The sequence below is a fragment of the Macaca mulatta genome, chromosome 10 (genome assembly GCF_049350105.2).
Source record: "Macaca mulatta isolate MMU2019108-1 chromosome 10, T2T-MMU8v2.0, whole genome shotgun sequence".
Lineage (NCBI taxonomy): Eukaryota > Metazoa > Chordata > Mammalia > Primates > Cercopithecidae > Macaca > Macaca mulatta.
Genome location: NC_133415.1, coordinates 53,871,623 through 53,878,146, shown reverse-complemented (window position 1 = coordinate 53,878,146; position 6,524 = coordinate 53,871,623).

Sequence of the window (6,524 nt, the reverse complement as noted above, 5' to 3'; positions counted from 1 at the left end):
CATAGAGGGCTATGGTGAAAAAGGAAATATCCTCAGATGAAATCTGGAAAGAAGCTTTCTGAGAAACTGCTTAGTGTTCGGTTAATTCATCTCAAAGAGTTACATCTGTATTTCGTGGATCTCTTTGCTAGCCTTATTTCTGTGGAATCTGAGAACAGATATTTCGGATCCCTTTGAAGACTATAGGGCCAAAGGAAATATCCTACGATAACAAAGAGAAAGAAGCTTTCTGAGAAACTTCTTTGTGTTCTTTGAAATCATCTCACAGAGTTACAGCTTTCCCCTCAAGAAGCCTTTCGCTAAGACAGTTCTTGTGGAATTGGCAAAGTGATATTTGGAAGCCCATAGAGGGCTATGGTGAAAAAGGAAATATCCTCAGATGAAATCTGGAAAGAAGCTTTCTGAGAAACTGCTTAGTGTTCTGTTAATTCATCTCACAGAGTTACATCTGTATTTCGTGGATCTCCTTGCTAGCCTTATTTCTGTGGAATCTGAGAACAGATATTTCGGATCCCATTGAAGACTATAGGGCCAAAGGAAATATCCTCCGATAACAAAGAGAAGAGAAGTTTTCTGAGAAACTTCTTTGCGTTCTGTGAAATCATCTCACAGAGTTACAGCTTTCCCCTCAAGAAGCCTTTCGCTAAGACAGTTCTTGTGGAATTGGCAAAGTGATATTTGGAAGCCCATAGAGGGGTATGGTGAAAAAGGAAATATCCTCAGAAGAAATCTGGAAAGAAGCTTTCTGAGAAACTGCTTAGTGTTCTGTTAATTCATCTCACAGAGTTACATCTATATTTCGCGGATCTCTTTGTTAGCCTTATTTCTGTGGAATCTGAGAACAGATATTTCGGATCCCTTTGAAGACTATAGGGCCAAAGGAAATATCCTCCGATAAGAAAGACAAAGAAGCTTTCTGAGAAACTTCTTTCCGTTCTGTGAAATCATGTCACAGAGTTACAGCTTTCCACTCGAGAAGCCTTTCGCTAAGACAGTTCTTGTGGAATTGGCAACGTGATATTTGGAAGCCCATAGAGGGCTATGGTGAAAAAGGAAATATCCTCAGATGAAATCTGGAAAGAAGCTTTCTGAGAAACTGCTTAGTATTCTGTTAATTCATCTCACAGAGTTACATCTGTATTTCGTGGATCTCTTTGCTAGCCTTATTTCTGTGGAATCTGAGAACAGATATTTCTGATCCCATTGACGACTATAGGGCCAAAGGAAATATCCTCCGATAACAAAGAGAAAGAAGCTTTCTGAGAAACTTCGTTGCGTTCTGTGAAATCATCTCACAGAGTTACAGCTTGCCCCTCAAGAAGCCTTTCGCTAAGACAGTTCTTGTGGAATTGGCAAAGTGATATTTGGAAGCCCATAGAGGGCTATGGTGAAAAAGGAAATATCCTCAGATGAAATCTGGAAAGAAGCTTTCTGAGAAACCGCTTAGTGTTCGGTTAATTCATCTCACAGAGTTACATCTGTATTTCGTGGATCTGTTTGCTAGCCTTATTTCTGTGCAAACTGAGAACAGATATTTCGGATCACATTGAAGACTATAGGGCCAAAAGAAATAACCTCCGATAACAAAGAGACAGAAGCTTTCTGAGAAACTTCTTTGTGTTCTGTGAAATCATCTCACAGAGTTACAGCTTTCCCCTCAAGAAGCCTTTCGCTAAGACAGTTCTTGTGGAATTGGCAAAGTGATATTTGGAAGCCCATAGAGGGCTATGGTGAAAAAGGAAATATCCTCAGATGAAATCTGGAAAGAAGCTTTCTGAGAAACTGCTTAGTGTTCTGTTAATTCATCTCACAGAGTTACATCTGTATTTCGTGGATCTCCTTGCTAGCCTTATTTCTGTGGAATCTGAGAACAGATATTTCGGATCCCATTGAAGACTATAGGGCCAAAGGAAATATCCTCCGATAACAAAGAGAAGAGAAGTTTTCTGAGAAACTTCTTTGCGTTCTGTGAAATCATCTCACAGAGTTACAGCTTTCCCCTCAAAAAGCCTTTCGCTAAGACAGTTCTTGTGGAATTGGCAAAGTGATATTTGGAAGCCCATAGAGGGCTATGGTGAAAAAGGAAATATCCTCAGATGAAATCTGGAAAGAAGCTTTCTGAGAAACTGCTTAGTGTTCTGTTAATTCATCTCACAGAGTTACATCTGTATTTCGTGGATCTCTTTGCTAGCCTTATTTCTGTGGAATCTGAGAACAGATATTTCGGATCCCATTGAAGACTGTAGGGCCAAAGGAAATATCCTCCGATAACAAAGAGAAAGAAGTTTTCTGAGAAACTTCTTTGCGTTCTGTGAAATCATCTCACGGAGTTACAGCTTTCCCCTCAAGAAGCCTTTCGCTAAGACAGTTCTTGGGGAATTGGCAAAGTGATATTTGGAAGCCCATAGAGGGCTACGGTGAAAAAGGAAATATCCTCAGAAGAAATCTGGAAAGAAGCTTTCTGAGAAACTGCTTAGTGTTCTGTTAATTCATCTCACAGAGTTACATCTATATTTCGTGGATTTCTTTGTTAGCCTTATATCTGTGGAATCTGAGAACAGATATTTCGGATCCCTTTGAAGACTATAGGGCCAAAGGAAATATCCTCCGATAAGAAAGACAAAGAAGCTTTCTCAGAAACTTCTTTCCGTTCTGTGAAATCATCTCACAGAGTTACAGCTTTCCACTCAAGAAGCCTTTCGCTAAGACAGTTCTTGTGGAATTGGCAACGTGATATTTGGAAGCCCATAGAGGGCTATGGTGAAAAAGGAAATATCCTCAGATGAAATCTGGAAAGAAGCTTTCTGAGAAACTGCTTAGTATTCTGTTAATTCATCTCACAGAGTTACATCTGTATTTCGTGGATCTCTTTGCTAGCCTTATTTCTGTGGAATCTGAGAACAGATATTTCGGATCCCATTGACGACTATAGGGCCAAAGGAAATATCCTCCGATAACAAAGAGAAAGAAGCTTTCTGAGAAACTTCGTTGCGTTCTGTGAAATCATCTCACAGAGTTACAGCTTTCCCCTCAAGAAGCCTTTCGCTAAGACAGTTCTTGTGGAATTGGCAAAGTGATATTTGGAAGCCCATAGAGGGCTATGGTGAAAAAGGAAATATCCTCAGATGAAATCTGGAAAGAAGCTTTCTGAGAAACCGCTTAGTGTTCGGTTAATTCATCTCACAGAGTTACATCTGTATTTCGTGGATCTCTTTGCTAGCCTTATTTCTGTGCAAACTGAGAACAGATATTTCGGATCACATTGAAGACTATAGGGCCAAAAGAAATAACCTCCGATAACAAAGAGACAGAAGCTTTCTGAGAAACTTCTTTGTGTTCTGTGAAATCATCTCACAGAGTTACAGCTTTCCCCTCAAGAAGCCTTTCGCTAAGACAGTTCTTGTGGAATTGGCAAAGTGATATTTGGAAGCCCATAGAGGGCTATGGTGAAAAAGGAAATATCCTCAGATGAAATCTGGAAAGAAGCTTTCTGAGAAACTGCTTAGTGTTCGGTTAATTCATCTCAAAGAGTTACATCTGTATTTCGTGGATCTCTTTGCTAGCCTTATTTCTGTGGAATCTGAGAACAGATATTTCGGATCCCTTTGAAGACTATAGGGCCAAAGGAAATATCCTACGATAACAAAGAGAAAGAAGCTTTCTGAGAAACTTCTTTGTGTTCTTTGAAATCATCTCACAGAGTTACAGCTTTCCCCTCAAGAAGCCTTTCGCTAAGACAGTTCTTGTGGAATTGGCAAAGTGATATTTGGAAGCCCATAGAGGGCTATGGTGAAACAGGAAATATCCTCAGATGAAATCTGGAAAGAAGCTTTCTGAGAAACTGCTTAGTGTTCTGTTAATTCATCTCACAGAGTTACATCTGTATTTCGTGGATCTCCTTGCTAGCCTTATTTCTGTGGAATCTGAGAACAGATATTTCGGATCCCATTGAAGACTATAGGGCCAAAGGAAATATCCTCCGATAACAAAGAGAAGAGAAGTTTTCTGAGAAACTTCTTTGCGTTCTGTGAAATCATCTCACAGAGTTACAGCTTTCCCCTCAAAAAGCCTTTCGCTAAGACAGTTCTTGTGGAATTGGCAAAGTGATATTTGGAAGCCCATAGAGGGCTATGGTGAAAAAGGAAATATCCTCAGATGAAATCTGGAAAGAAGCTTTCTGAGAAACTGCTTAGTGTTCAGTTAATTCATCTCACAGAGTTACATCTGTGTTTCCTGGATCTCTTTGCTAGCCTTATTTCTGTGGAATCTGAGAACAGATATTTCGGATCCCATTGATGACTATAGGGCCAAAGGAAATATCCGCCGATAACAAATAGAAAGAAGCTTTCTGAGAAACTTCTTTGCGTTCTGTGAAATCATCTCACAGAGTTACAGCTTTCCCCTCAAGAAGCCTTTCGCTAAGACAGTTCTTGTGGAATTGGCAAAGTGTTATTTGGAAGCCCATAGAGGGCTATGGTGAAAAAGGAAATATCCTCAGATGAAATCTGGAAAGAAGCTTTCTGAGAAACTGCTTAGTGTTCTGTTAATTCATCTCATAGAATAACATCTGTATTTCATGGATTTCTTTGCTAGCCTTATTTCTGTGGAATCTGATAACAGATATTTCGGATCCCTTTGAAGACTATAGGGCCAAAGGAAGTATCCTCCGATAACAAAGAGAAAGAAGCTTTCTGAGAAATTTCTTTGTGTTCTGTGAAATCATCTCACAGAGTTACAGCTTTCCCCTCAAGAATCCTTTCGCTAAGATAGTTCTTGTGGAATTGGCAAAGTGATATTTGGAAGCCCTTAGAGGGCTACGGTGAAAAAGGAAATATCCTCAGATGAAATCTGGAAAGAAGCTTTCTGAGAAACTGCTTAATGTTCTGTTAATTCATCTCACAGAGTTATATCTGTATTTCGTGGATCTCTTTGCTAGCCTTATTTCTGTGGAATCTGAGAACAGGTATTTCAGATCCCATTGAAGGCTATAGGGCCAAAGGAAGTATCCTCCGATTACAAAGAGAAAGAAGCTTTCTTAGAAACTTCTTTGTGTTCTGTGAAATCATCTCACAGAGTTACAGCTTTCCCCTCAAGTAGCCTTTCGCTAAGACGGTTCTTGTGGAATTGGCAAAGTGATATTTGGAAGCCCATAGAGGGCTATGGTGAAAAAGGAAATATCCTCAGATGAAATCTGGAAAGAAGCTTTCTGAGAAACTGCATAGTGTTCTGTTAACATCTCACAGAGTTACATCTGTATTTCATGGATCTCTTTGCTAGCCTTATTTCTGTGGAATCTGAGAACAGATATTTCGGTTCCCATTGAAGACTATTGGGCCAAAGGAAATATCCTCCGATAACAAAGAGAAAGAAGCTTTCTGAGAAACTTCTTTGCATTCTGTGAAATCATCTCACAGAGTTACAGCTTTCCCCTTAATAAGCCTTTCGCTAAGACAGTTCTTGTGGAATTGGCAAAGTGATAATTGGAAGCCCATAGCGGGCTATGGTGAAAAAGGAAATATCCTCAGATGAAATCTGGAAAGAAGCTTTCTGAGAAACTGCTTAGTGTTCTGTTAATTCATCTCACAGAGTTACATCTGTATTTCGTGGATCTCTTTGCTAGCCTTATTTCTGTGGAATCTGAGAACAGATATTTCGGATCCCATTGATGACTATAGGGCCAAAGGAAATATCCTCCGATAACAAAGAGAAAGAAGCTTTCTGAGAAACTGCTTAGTGTTCTGTTAATTCATCTCACAGAGTTACATCTGTGTTTCGTGGATCTCTTTGCTACCCTTATTTCTGTGGAATCTGAGAACAGATATTTCGGATCCCTTTGAAGACTATAGGGCCAAAGGAAATATCCTCCGATAACAAAGAGAAAGAAGCTTTCTGAGAAACTTCTTTGCGTTCTGTGAAAAAATCTCACAGAGTTACAGACTTCCCCTCAAGATGCCTTTCGCTAAGACAGTTCTTGTGGAATTGGCAAGGTGATATTTGGAAGCCGAGTGGGCTACTGTGAAAAAGGAAATATCCTCAGATGAAATCTGGAAAGAAGCTTTCTGAGAAACTGCTTAGTGTTCTGTTAATTCATCTCACAGAGTTACATCTGTGTTTCGTGGATCTCTTTGCTAGCCTTATTTCTGTGGAATCTGAGAACAGGTATTTCAGATCCCTTTGAAGACTATAGGGCCAAATTAAATATCCTCCGATGACAAAGAGAAAGATGCTTTCTTAGAAACTTCTTTGTGTTCTGTGAAATCATCTCACAGAGTTACAGCTTTCCCCTCAAGAAGCCTTTCGCTAAGACAGTTCTTGTGGAATTGGCAAAGTGATATTTGGAAGCCCATAGAGGGCTATGGTGAAAAAGGAAATATCCTCAGATGAAATCTGGAAAGAATCTTTCTGAGAAACTGCTTAGTGTTCTGTTAATTCATCTCACAGAGTTACATCTGTATTTCGTGGATCTCTTTGCTAGCCTTATTTCTGTGGAATCTGAGAACAGATATTTCGGATCCCTTTGAAGA